The sequence below is a fragment of the Oncorhynchus mykiss genome, chromosome 9, assembly GCF_057628025.1.
Source record: "Oncorhynchus mykiss isolate SJ-2025 chromosome 9, ASM5762802v1, whole genome shotgun sequence".
Lineage (NCBI taxonomy): Eukaryota > Metazoa > Chordata > Actinopteri > Salmoniformes > Salmonidae > Oncorhynchus > Oncorhynchus mykiss.
This window is the reverse complement of record NC_143030.1, coordinates 72,214,899-72,227,071: the sequence shown is the minus strand read 5'-3', so window position 1 is coordinate 72,227,071 and position 12,173 is coordinate 72,214,899. Positions and strand designations below refer to the sequence as shown.

The 12,173-nt window shown below is 44.9% G+C and overlaps 1 protein-coding gene across 1 annotated transcript in view; it reads left to right on the top strand.

Moving 5' to 3' along the window:
* Positions 1-257: 257 nt before the first annotated feature.
* LOC110531244 (vasopressin V2 receptor) overlaps positions 258-12,173 on the top strand; it is a 76,392-nt gene continuing 64,476 nt past the window's right edge. Inside the window, exon 1 of the mRNA XM_036988772.2 lies at positions 258-665. The gene's annotated coding sequence lies outside the window, so the exon portion shown is untranslated. The remainder of the gene's footprint in view (positions 666-12,173) is intronic.

Here is a 12,173-nt window from a genome sequence, read left to right as displayed (position 1 = left end):
AAAAGTTTCAAAGGAATAGAGACATTTCAAATGTCATATTATGGCTATACACAGTGTAAGTCTATGTACAGCCTCTCTCTCTCTGATATAGTTCATTGGTATGTATAAAAACATTGGCTCCCCTCCCCTCTGGATGTTAGCTCCTCCTCCCATCCTAGAGGACAGCTAGTTTGACCCAGGAGGAGGGGAAAATGGGAGGAGGAGAGGGAGGGAGAGTGAAGGAGGGATGGTAATAGCAGACGGAGCTTAAATTCAGTCCAGTCAGTGAGTAGTCTCTCAGAGGTAGCAGAGGAGAGAGAGACACACACGGAGCCTGGCAACTAATGGATTACTCTCAGACTGTTGTGAACTACACAGCAGCCAAATGCCATTAACCACAAGGCAAATTCAGTACTGACATATTGACACATTTAACTACAGCCTATAACACCCTACAAGCTCTGAACACATTTAGATCACATAACATTTGAGACAGACAGTTCTAACACTGGTCTCTTGATCTACATTAGCGTAAACAGACACACTGATTCAATGATCCCTCACACAAACACAGAAACAATGGACATGCATGGACTTCACTGTTGAATCAAAGGGACAAAGATGTGAATTGTGGTGAGGATTTGGACACCTTTGTGAAACATCACTGAAGAGGATCACAAGCAAAAGTAAGTACAGTCCCTCACCTTTTAACTCACCTCAACGTTTAGCTACCTTTCACTTTGTCTAGTAACGGAATCCTCAGATGTTACCGCAGCTGTCTGTTTGTCTGAGCACGGCAGTTTACAACAATTTATATTCAGTGAGGTGTGTGTGTGTGTGTGTGTGTGTGTGTGTGTGTGTGTGTGTGTGTGTGTGTGTGTGTGTGTGTGTGTGTGTGTGTGTGTGTGTGTGTGTGTGTGTGTGTGTGTGTGTGTGTGTGTGTGTGTGTGTGTGTGTGTGTGTGTGTGTGTGTGTCATAAACAGACTTTGCATACTGACAGACATGATGAGAGACATAGCCTCGACATTCAGATGTGTGTCTCTCGACAATAAACAGAGTCATGCTATGTAAATGTCGCCAGCTTTATGTCAACACTCCTGATATACTTATCTCAGTTAGTTCATTCCTTGTATAACTGTCCCATCCAAGGTGTGTGTGTGTATTGATTCCTATGGGAGGTCCTGAAATATGACTGTGTATAGATCAGCTAAATCATCAGTGTGATCCATTTTGATGTTGATGGAAAATGAGTCTCTCCTTTTGTGACAAGGACATAAAGGCCAGCATGCTATGTGCTCCGTATATCACCTTAATCTGTAAGAGTCTATTGACGCACCCATGCGTCAATCTAAGTAACATAATAAAGAAGCTAGAGATTATTTTTTGTTGCTTGGGCTGTGTCTGAATCCGCCACATCCGCCTATGTCAGCCTTCCACATCTGTGGTGGAAGGTGGCCAATCTACAGCGGTGTTTGTCAGACCTTAAGACATCCCAAAAATCTTCTCACAAAAACGCCTGTATTGTCCGAACGGTTGGCCTAAAAACGAACATTGTTTTCAAACAGACTTTTAGTTAAGTACAGAAAGGCCAGCACACTACATGCTCTGTATATCACATTTGATGACATTGTTTGACCTGATGATACTCTGGATTGAAATGTTGTCATTAAGGAGGTTAAAAGTGGCACAAGGTGATATTTGTATTATTGTTTACCTTTATTTAACTAGGCAAGTCAATTAAGAAAAAAATCTTACTTACTATGACAGCCCAAGAACAGTGGGTTAACTGCCTTGTTCAGGGGCAGAACAACAGATTTTTACCTTGTCAGCTCGGGGATTTGATCTAGCAATCTTTTGGTTACTAGGCCAACGCTCTAACCACCAGGCTACCTGCCGCCCCAGCTGCTATAAGGTGGTATAAGGTGGTATGAGGTGCTATAAGGTGGTATGAGGTGGTATGAGGTGCTATAAGGTGGTATGAGGTGCTATACAGTGGTATAAGGTTGTATAATGTGATATGAGGTGGTATGAGGTGCTATGAGCACTTTCTGTACAGCACTTTGTGACATCAGCTGATGTAAGAAGGGCTTTATAAATACATTTGATTGATTGATTGATGAGGTGGTATGAGGTGTCATGAGGTGGTATGAGGTTGCATAAGGTGCTATACGGTGGTTTAAGGTGGTTTAAGGTGGTATGAGGTGGTATGAGGCGGTATAAGGTTGCATAAGGTGCTATACGGTGGTTTAAGGTGGTATAAGGTGGTATGAGGTGGTATAAGGTGGTATAAGGTGGTATGAGGTGGTATAAGGTGGTATAAGGTGGTATGAGGTGGTATAAGGTGGTATGAGGTGGTATAAGGTGGTATGAGGTGGTATAAGGTGGTATGAGGTGGTATAAGGTGGTATGAGGTGGTACAAGGTGGTATAAGGTGGTATGAGGTGGTATAAGGTGGTATAAGGTGGTATAAGGTGGTATGAGGTGGTACAAGGTGGTATAAGTTGCTATACGGTGGTACAAGGTGGTATTAGGTGCTATACGGTGGTTTAAGGTGCTATACGGTGGTTTAAGGTGGTATGAGGTGGTATAAGGTGGTACAATGTGGTATTAGGTGGTATGAGGTGCTATAAGGTGGTATGGGGTGGTATAAGGTGGTATAATGTTACCACAGCTGTCTGTTTGTATAAGGTAGGGTGGTATAAGGTGGTATAATGTGGTATTAGGTGGTATGGGGTGGTATAAGGTGGTATGAGGTGCTATAAGGTGGTATGGGGTGGTATAAGGTGGTATAATGTTACCACAGCTGTCTGTTTGTATAAGGTGGGGTGGTATAAGGTGGTATGAGGTGCTATAAGGTGGTATGGGGTGGTATAAGGTGGTATAAGGTGGTATAAGGTGGTATAATGTTACCACAGCTGTCTGTTTGTATAAGGTGGGGTGGTATTAGGTGGTATGAGGTGCTATAAGGTGGTATAATGTTACCGCAGCTGTCTGTTTGTATAAGGTGGGGTGGTATAAGGTGGTATGAGGTGCTATAAGGTGGTATGGGGTGGTATAAGGTGGTATAAGGTTGTATAATGTTACCACAGCTGTCTGTTTGTATAAGGTCGGGTGGTATTAGGTGGTATGAGGTGCTATAAGGTGGTATGGGGTGGTATAAGGTGGTATATGGTGGTATAATGTTACCACAGCTGTCTGTTTGTATAAGGTGGGGTGGTATAAGGTGGTATTACTCCATTTCAGTGTGTACTTGGTTACCAACCCCCCATGTTTCCCTGGGAGGCGAAGCCTGGTACTGTCCCAGCTGTTGACGACTGGTTTCGGCGTAGTGAGCGGGTATGGTAGACTGCTCACCAGCATCTGCACAAGCCTTTAATACCCAGAAGCGCTTTGCCGACAGGCGCCGCCAACCTACGCCACTCTTTCACCCCGGACAGCTTGTGTGGCTCTTTACTAGAGGCATCCGGCTCCGCCTCCCTGCAAAAAGTTCTGTCCTCCCTTCATTGGTCTCTTCAAGATAACCCATCACATCAACCCTGTCACGTATCGGCTCCAGTTACCCCATCAGTATAAAATCTCCTCGTCCTTCCATGTGTCTCTATTGAAACCAGCCACCTCGAGTCCTCTTCATCCTCCAGTCCTCTTCATCCTCCAGTCCTCTTCATCCTCCAGTCCTCTTCATCCTCCAGTCCTCTTCATCCTCCAGTCCTCTTCTCCAAGATCGCATAGCAGTTCAGACGTCTTTTGTCCTCGTCTTGTCGTGTCCTGTATATATATATATTTACAACTTTTTTTCATATACATTTTATTTTTATTTTCCATCAACTCATCTTCTAAACACTCTCCTGCAACCAGCCTCACCAATTTATATTTATAAAAAAGTATTATTTACCTCAGATCTGCAATCCTTCAGGAAGCTAGCCAGAAACTCCAGGAGGCTGGCCAGAAACTAGCCAGAAGCTAGCCAGGAGCTAGCCCAGAAGCTAATCCAGAAGCTAATCAGAAGCTAACCACGGTTTGTGGTCATCGGCTGTCCTTTAGCTCGAAAATCTATCGAAAATCTATCGCCAGTTTTGTACGGCGCAGCGCGGCTCGGAACGGAACATACCGGACCAATTTTTCTCTCCATGTCCCTGGATTTCAACTGCTCTCTGGACATTCATACCCGGATCTCACAGCTAGCTAGCTGCTATCCGTGTGACAGTCGGCTTTCGTCGATTCCGGAGCAAACATCGATTGTTCCGGTGCTAGCCAGCTCCGTCAATCACTCCTGAGTTCCATCATTCACTCCTGGGCTGCAGTCACCTATCCGGACCCGTTTCACTGCCTACGCGGAGCCCCACCGGGCCTTCACAACCAGACTGCCGACGTTATCTACCTGAATGAGATCCGGCTGGCTCCTCTGTCGCGACGTTACCTGAACGCCCATCTGCGGCCCGCTAACCGTTAGCTGTCTTACCGGCTGCTATCTGAATAGACAATCGGACAATTTATTTATTTGAATTATTATGTTTTCTTCTCGGGCCTCTATAACTATATCTATTGTTCTTATTTTTGTTGTTGTTGTGTGATTTGGATTAATCCCCTCTACCACACGGAACCCTACTAATCTACTGACCGAACGCAAGAGGTGGCTAACAACAGACCTCCATCCTATGCTAGCTTGCTACCGGTTGGCCTGGCTAGCTGTCTAAATCGCCGTGACCCTAAACCGACCTCTCCACTCACTGGACCCTTTTGATCACTCGACTAAGCATGCCTCTCCTTAATGTCAATATGTCTTGTCCATTGCTGTTCTGGTTAGTGTTTATTGGCTTATTTCACTGTAGAGCCTCTAGTCCTGCTCACTATACCTTATCCAACCTATTAGTTCCACCACCCACACATGCAATGACATCTCCTGGTTTCAATGATGTTTCTAGAGACAATATCTCTCTCTTCATCACTCAATACCTAGGTTTACCTCCACTGTATTCACATCCTACCTTACCTTTGTCTGTACATTATACCTTGATGCTATTTTATCGCCCCCAGAAACCTCCTTTTACTCTCTGTTCCAGACGTTCTAGACGACCAATTCTTATTGCTTTTAGTCGCACCCTTATTCTACTCCTCCTATGTTCCTCTGGCGATGTAGAGGTGAATCCAGGCCCTGCAGTGCCTAGCTCCACTCCTATTCCCCAGGCGCTCTCTTTTGACGACTTCTGTAACCGTAATAGCCTTGGTTTCATGCATGTTAACATTAGAAGCCTCCTCCCTAAGTTTGTTCTATTCACTGCTTTAGCACACTCTGCCAACCCGGATGTTCTAGCTGTGTCTGAATCCTGGCTTAGGAAGACCACCAAAAATTCAGACATTTTAATTCCAAACTACAACATTTTCAGACAAGATAGAACTGCCAAAGGGGGCGGTGTTGCAATCTACTGCAAAGATAGCCTGCAGAGTTCTGTCCTATTATCCAGGTCTGTACCCAAACAATTTGAACTTCTACTTTTAAAAATCCACCTCTCTAAAAACAAGTCTCTCACCGTTGCCGCCTGCTATAGACCACCCTCTGCCCCCAGCTGTGCTCTGGACACCATATGTGAACTGATTGCCCCCCATCTATCTTCAGAGCTCGTGCTGCTAGGCGACCTAAACTGGAACATGCTTAACACCCCAGCCATCCTACAATCTAAACTTGATGCCCTCAATCTCACACAAATTATCAATGAACCTACCAGATACCTCCCCAAAGCCTTAAACACGTGCACCCCCATAGATATCATCCTAACCAACTTCCCCTCTAAATACACCTCTGCTGTCTTCAACCAAGATCTCAGCGATCACTGCCTCATTGCCTGCATCCGTAATGGGTCAGCGGTCAAACGACCTCCTCTCATCACTGTAAAACGCTCCCTGAAACACTTCAGCGAGCAGGCCTTTCTAATCGACCTGGCCGGGGTATCCTGGAAGGATATTGACCTCATCCCGTCAGTAGAGGATGCCTGGATATTTTTTTTAAATGCCTTCCTAACCATCTTAAATAAACATGCCCCATTCAAGAAATTTAGAACCAGGAACAGATATAGCCCTTGGTTCTCCCCAGACCTGACTGCCCTTAATCAACACAAAAATGTCCTATGGCGTTCTGCATTAGCATCGAACAGCCCCCGTGATATGCAGCTGTTCAGGGAAGCTAGAAACCATTATACACAGGCAGTTAGAAAAGCCAAGGCTAGCTTTTTCAAGCAGAAATTTGCTTCTTGCAACACTAACTCAAAAAAGTTCTGGGACACTGTAAAGTCCATGGAGAATAAGAACACCTCCTCCCAGCTGCCCACTGCACTGAAGATAGGAAACACTGTCACCACTGATAAATCCACCATAATTGAAAATTTCAATAACCATTTTTCTACTGCTGGCCATGCTTTCCACCTGGCTACTCCTACCCCTGTCAACAGCACTGCACCACCAACAGCAACTCGCCCAAGCCTTCCCCATTTCTCCTTCTCCCAAATCCATTCAGCTGATGTTCTGAAAGAGCTGCAAAATCTGGACCCCTACAAATCAGCCGGGCTAGACAATCTGGACCCTTTCTTTCTAAAATTATCTGCCGAAATTGTTGCCACCCCTATTACTAGCCTGTTCAACCTCTCTTTCGTGTCGTCTGAGATTCCCAAAGATTGGAAAGCAGCTGCGGTCATCCCCCTCTTCAAAGGGGGGGACACTCTTGACCCAAACTGCTACAGACCTATATCTATCCTACCATGCCTTTCTAAGGTCTTCGAAAGCCAAGTCAACAAACAGATTACCGACCATTTTGAATCTCACCATACCTTCTCTGCTATGCAATCTGGTTTCAGAGCTGGTCATGGGTGCACCTCAGCCACGCTCAAGGTCCTAAACGATATCTTAACCGCCATCGATAAGAAACATTACTGTGCAGCCGTATTCATTGATCTGGCCAAGGCTTTCGACTCTGTCAATCACCACATCCTCATCGGCAGACTCAACAGCCTTGGTTTCTCAAATGATTGCCTCGCCTGGTTCACCAACTACTTCTCTGATAGAGTTCAGTGTGTCAAATCTGAGGGTCTGTTGTCCGGACCTCTGGCAGTCTCTATGGGGGTGCCACAGGGTTCAATTCTTGGACCGACTCTCTTCTCTGTATACATCAATGAGGTCGCTCTTGCTGCTGGTGAGTCTCTGATCCACCTCTACGCAGACGACACCATTCTGTATACTTCCGGCCCTTCTTTGGACACTGTGTTAATAACCCTCCAGGCAAGCTTCAATGCCATACAACTCTCCTTCCGTGGCCTCCAATTGCTCTTAAATACAAGTAAAACTAAATGCATGCTCTTCAACCGATCACTACCTGCACCTACCCGCCTGTCCAACATCACTACTCTGGACGGCTCTGACTTAGAATACGTGGACAACTACAAATACTTAGGTGTCTGGTTAGACTGTAAACTCTCCTTCCAGACCCATATCAAACATCTCCAATCCAAAGTTAAATCTAGAATTGGCTTCCTATTTCGCAACAAAGCATCCTTCACTCATGCTGCCAAACATACCCTTGTAAAACTGACCATCCTACCAATCCTCGACTTTGGCGATGTAATTTACAAAATAGCCTCCAATACCCTACTCAACAAATTGGATGCAGTCTATCACAGTGCAATCCGTTTTGTCACCAAAGCCCCATATACTACCCACCATTGCGACCTGTACGCTCTCGTTGGCTGGCCCTCGCTTCATACTCGTCGCCAAACCCACTGGCTCCATGTCATCTACAAGACCCTGCTAGGTAAAGTCCCCCCTTATCTCAGCTCGCTGGTCACCATAGCATCTCCCACCTGTAGCACACGCTCCAGCAGGTATATCTCTCTGGTCACCCCCAAAACCAATTCTTTCTTTGGCCGTCTCTCTTTCCAGTTCTCTCCTGCCAATGACTGGAACGAACTACAAAAATCTCTGAAACTGGAAACACTTATCTCCCTCACTAGCTTTAAGCACCAACTGTCAGAGCAGCTCACAGATTACTGCACCTGTACATAGCCCACCTATAATTTAGCCCTATCAACTACCTCTTTCCCAACTGTATTTAATTTATTTATTTATTTTGCTCCTTTGCACCCCATTATTTTTATTTCTACTTTGCACATTCTTCCATTGCAAAACTACCATTCCAGTGTTTTACTTGCTATATTGTATTTACCTTGCCACCAAGGCCTTTTTTTGCCTTTACCTCCCTTCTCACCTCATTTGCTCACATTGTATATAGACTTGTTTATACTTTATTATTGACTGTATGTTTGTTTTACTCCATGTGTAACTCTGTGTTGTTGTATCTGTCGAACTGCTTTGCTTTATCTTGGCCAGGTCGCAATTGTAAATGAGAACTTGTTCTCAACTTGCCTACCTGGTTAAATAAAGGTAAAATAAATAAATAAATAAAATCCTCCAGTCACAACCCACAGTGCGCCCCCACCGGTGGACGTTGGAGGGGAACCTGCCTTCGCCATTCAGGCCATCCTTGATTCCAAAAGCCTGAGAGACCGCATCCACTATCTAGTGGACTGGGAAGGTTACGGGCCTGCAGACCGGTCCGGGGTCCCCGACTAGGACATCCTCGACCCAGAGATGATTCTTTCCACCGTAACTATCTGGACCGTCCCACTCCCCCAAACTGATCCCCAAACTGATCAACGCAGAATGTCGGGACAGTCGACGACCTTGTCGAACCAGCCTGTCGGACCTCGCCCCCAAGGTAGGCGGCTGCCTCTGCTTCCCAGCCCACCTGCTCCACACTCCGGTGGTTGTCAGGAGGGGGGGGTACTGTAAGGTTCTGTATTTAATTTCTTAGTCAACCTTGTGTTCTGTTCATTGTGTTCTTGAATGTAGCCCTGTTCATTGATTTCACCTGTGTTAGTTACCCACCTGATCTCATCAGCTCCTTTTTTAGTTGAGTTCATCCTGTTTGTGCCTTTATGAGGTATTGTTTGTTTCGACTCTACTAAGCCTTTTGGTAGCTCGTTTGTGAGGACCAGTTATAGCCTTCAGTCCTAGTTTTGTGCCTGTTTGCCTACCTGTGTATGACAATTGCCTGCCTATACCACGATTCCTGCCTTCTGCGAAGGCGAAATAAACACCTGCCACGCTCTGCGCATTACAATATCACATCCGGCTGTGACTGGGAGTCCCATAGGGCTGCGCACAATTGGCCCAGCATCGTCCGGGTTTGGCCGGGGTAGGCTGTCATTGTAAATAAGAATTTGTTCTTAATAACTAACTTGCCTAGTTAAATAAAGGTTAAATAAAACATATACAAACTAAGGTGGTATAAAGAGTATATAGTGTGTGGACCCTTCTGTTCTTTTCATGTACACCCCTAAGCCCAGTTTTGAGATTTTTGTTGGATTTGGTCAGGTTTATCACTCCAACCATTTCTCCCTACTTCCTTCCCCCTGCTGTAGGGACACTCATAGAAAGGGCAGGACACGCGTGAGTAGGATGACCATGCACTGACAGAAAGGTGAGAGCCAAGAGAGGCAGGGAGAAGATATAGACTCACCTTGGTGTGTGGACTCACCTTGGGGTGTGTGTGTGTTCGTGTGTGTGTGTGTGTGTTCGTGTGTGTGTGTGTGTGTGTGTGTGTGTGTGTGTGTGTGTGTGTGTGTGTGTGTGTGTGTGTGTGTGTGTGTGTGTGTGTGTGTGTGTGTTCGTGTGTGTGTGTGTGTGTTTGTGTGTGTTCGTGTGTGTGTGTGTGTGTTCGTGTGTGTGTTCGTGTGTGTGTGTGTGTGTGTGTGTGTGTGTGTGTGTGTGTGTGTGTGTGTGTGTGTGTGTGTGTGTTCGTGTGTGTGTGTGTGTGTTTGTGTGTGTGTGTGTGTGTTCGTGTGTGTGTGTGTGTGTGTTCGTGTGTGTGTGTGTGTTCTGCCACACTAACCAAACTCTTTTGATGTTGATTAATACATTTATGAACCCCGATAATTATCCAGATATACACTCATAAAGTATTAATAATAGACAGATGGAGACAACATCTAAAATGGCTTTTCATATCGTTCATCTAATAAGGAAAATAATCTTGAAAATCTTCAATCATTACATTTTATATTTATGTTGATGACCATCCTTATAAATGGATGCTTGTTATTAAGTAAGAAGGTAGTACATTCTTTAGTAAGTAATTCTTAGTAATTCTTTATGTCAAACACCCAGATGATTCCTCTCATTTCCTTCTTGGCACACTCTACGGTATTGGTATGCATGTTTTAATCAGAGGAAAAGACAGATGTTCGAATTGCTTTCTTGTTTGTGCATACTGAGCTTCCATCAGGAAAACGAATGATTGTTGAGTATCAGTCATTTTTACAACAATTGTCCACAGACAGATTATTTCACTTCTAATTCACTGTATCACAATTCCAGTGGGTCAGAAGTTTACATACACTAAGTTGACTGTGCCTTTAAACAGCTTGGAAAATTACAGAAAATGATGTCATGGCTTTAGAAGCTTCTGATAGCCTAATTGACATAATTTGAGTCAATTGGAGGTGTACCTGTGGATGTATTTCAAGGCCTACCTTCAAACTCAGTGCCTCTTCGCTTGACATCATGGGAAAATCAAAAGAAATCAGTCAAGACTTCAGAAAAACAATTGTAGACCTCCACAAGTCTGGTTCATCATTGGGAGCAATGTCCAAATGCCTGAAGGTACCACGTTCATCTGTACAAACAATAGTACGCAAGTATAAACATCATGGGACCACGCAGCCGCCATACCGCTCAGGAAGGAGACGCGTTCTGTCTCCTAGAGATGAGCGTACTTTGGTGCGAAAAGTGCAAGTCAATCCCAGAACAACAGCAAAGGACCTTGTGAAGATGCTGGAGGAAACAGGTACAAAAGTATCTATATCCACAGTAAAACGAGTCCAATATCGACATAACCTGAAAGGCCGCTCAGCAAGGAAGAAGCCACTGCTCCAAGCCCACCATGAAAAAGCCAGACTACGGTTTCCAACTGCACATTGGGACAAAGATCGTACTTTTTGGTCCTCTGGTCCTCTGGTCTGATGAAACAAAAATAGAACTATTTGGCCATAATGACCATTGTGATGTTTGGAGGAAAAAGGGGGAGGCTTGCAAGCCGAAGAACACCATCCCAACCATGAAGCACGGGGGTGGCAGCATCATGTTGTGGGGGTGCTTTGCTGCAGGAGGGACTGGTGCACTTCACAAAATAGATGGCATCATGAGGCAGGAACATTATGTGGACATAATGAAGCAACATCTCAAGACATCAGTCAGGAAGTTAAAGCTTGGTTGCAAATGGGTCTTCCAAATGGACAATGACCCCAAGCAAACTTCCAATGTTGTGGCAAAATGGCTTAAGGACAACAAAGTCAATATATTGGAGTGGCCATCACAAAGCCCTGATCTCAATCCTATAAAGAATTTGTGAGCAGAATGGAAAAAGCGTGTGCGAGCAAGGAGGCCTACAATCCTGACTCAGTTACACCAACTCTATCAGGAGGAATGGGCCAAAATTCACCCAACTTATTGTGGGAAGCTTGCGGAAGGCTACCCAAAACGCTTCACCCAAGTTAAACTATTTAAAGGCAATACTACCAAATACTAATTGAGTGTATGTAAACTTCTGACCCACTGGGAATGTGATGAAAGAAATAAAAGCTTAAATAAATCTCTCTCCAATTATTCTGACATTTCACATTCTTAAAATAAAGTGGTGATCCTAACTGACCTAAGACCGGGAATTTATACAATGAGTAAATGTCAGGAATTGTGAAAACTGAGTTCAAATGTCTTTGGCTAAGGTGTATGTCAACTTCCGACTTCAACTGTACAAACAACAACATACAGACACACACAAACATCCACAGCATCACCCCTTCCCAGACTCACCTGCTCTTAACCCCATCTCACGCGCTGCCTCAAACTGACCTGTTCACCCTGTCCGGGACCTGCTGTTTTCGACTCTCTCTCTCTCTACCCCACCTGCTGTCTCGACCTCTGAATGCTCGGCAATGAAAAGCCAACTGATATAGCCACCTGACCTGTTGCACCCTCTACAACCACCGTGATTAATATTTGACCCTGCTGGTCATCTATGAACGTTTGAACACGTTCAAGGCCTTCATGGCCATGTACTCTTAGAGCCTGGTTCCTCTCTAGGTTTCCTCCT